The sequence below is a fragment of the Eleutherodactylus coqui genome, unplaced genomic scaffold (genome assembly GCF_035609145.1).
Source record: "Eleutherodactylus coqui strain aEleCoq1 unplaced genomic scaffold, aEleCoq1.hap1 HAP1_SCAFFOLD_30, whole genome shotgun sequence".
Classification (NCBI taxonomy): Eukaryota; Metazoa; Chordata; class Amphibia; order Anura; family Eleutherodactylidae; genus Eleutherodactylus; species Eleutherodactylus coqui.
In genome coordinates this window covers 1,035,354-1,036,670 of record NW_027102247.1, presented here as the reverse complement: position 1 = coordinate 1,036,670, position 1,317 = coordinate 1,035,354, and the positions used below count along the sequence as shown (strand labels likewise).

General features: G+C 52.4%; 1 pseudogene; it reads right to left on the bottom strand.

Moving 5' to 3' along the window:
- Positions 1-793: 793 nt before the first annotated feature.
- On the bottom strand, positions 794-921 carry LOC136601092 (U2 spliceosomal RNA; annotated as a pseudogene).
- Between the last annotated feature and the right edge of the window lie 396 nt (positions 922-1,317).

The window sequence follows — 1,317 nt, the reverse complement described above, 5'->3', positions numbered from 1 at the left end:
GGGGAATTTGGTGATCGGAGGAGATCTAAACTCAGTGGTGGACCCTACCTTGGACTCCACCGCGAGCGGCAGGGGCATGTCACCCATTGTCCCAATCATACACTCAGAAGAATTATACGACGTGTGGAGGTGCATGCATGGATCGTAGAGGGACTACACGTTTCTCTCCGCGCCACATGCATCTTATTCTAGGATAGATATGTTCCTGCTGCCGTGGGCAGGCCTCGAGGGGGTTTTACAGGCGGATATTGGAACAATATCATGGTCTGACCACGCCCCCATATCCTTAACGCTCCAAGAGAGCCCATTTCAATAAATGGCGGCATGGTTGCGTGTTTTTTTGCGCTTGCAAATGTGCTTGATTCGTGCTAACAAAAGTACAGTAAGGGCCGCTTCACACAAACATATTTGTTTCAATGGATGCCTTCAGAATTCTCTTTACTCACACATTTCGCATGCGTGCAAAACCTCACCATGCTCTATTTTTGTGCACATTTGCGCACCAAGGGTCCCTGTACAAGTCTATGGGAAGTGTGCACGTAACCGATTCCTATCTCCAAAAAAAGTTATAATAAACAGCGATAAAGTCTTATAAACTCCAAAATGGTACAAATAAAAACTACAGGACATCACGCAAAAACACGAGCCGTCGCACAAGTATCATGCGATACTTCCGCCATGTATCACGTGGACATGAGGCCTAAATCTAAGTGCTTGGTTGTTAGCAGCCGCAGCTGCGCTGCACCTCTTGCTCATCAGTTTTTTTTCCTGCTTTTGGAAACTGCTGTAGGAAAGGGGGTGCACCAGTACTGGAGGTACTGCAATACCAGGTCAATGTGCGGAGTGGACAGAGCAAGCACTTTTTCCAGCTCCCTGTTCTAAAAATCCATTTAATATATGATCCCCAGATAGGGGACGTATCAGATGCAACACGCTCAGCCAGCACTCCGGGCACACCCACAATGCACTGAGGGAGCCGGAAGACCTTTGCATAGCCCCGCCCAACGCCTTCTCAACCAGGGTGAGCCGTCCCCGCGGGAGACCCGCGGACAAGGCTCACCTGGTGATCTCCAGCCGCCAAAAAGAAGCCGAAGAGCCGCGGCCCTGCACAGCAGCCCGCGCCCTAACCCGACAAGTACCGCGCTCAGAAACACCCGGCGAGGACCGCTCACGGAGCCCCAAGCAGAGGACTATGGCACAAGGTAACCCCTGCCGACTTGGAGGGGAGGCTCTGTCACCCTCAGTGCCCGCGCTCTCACCGCAGCGCCTTGCAAATACACAGCCCCGGCTCCCTCCCTCTGAATATACCGCCGTGGC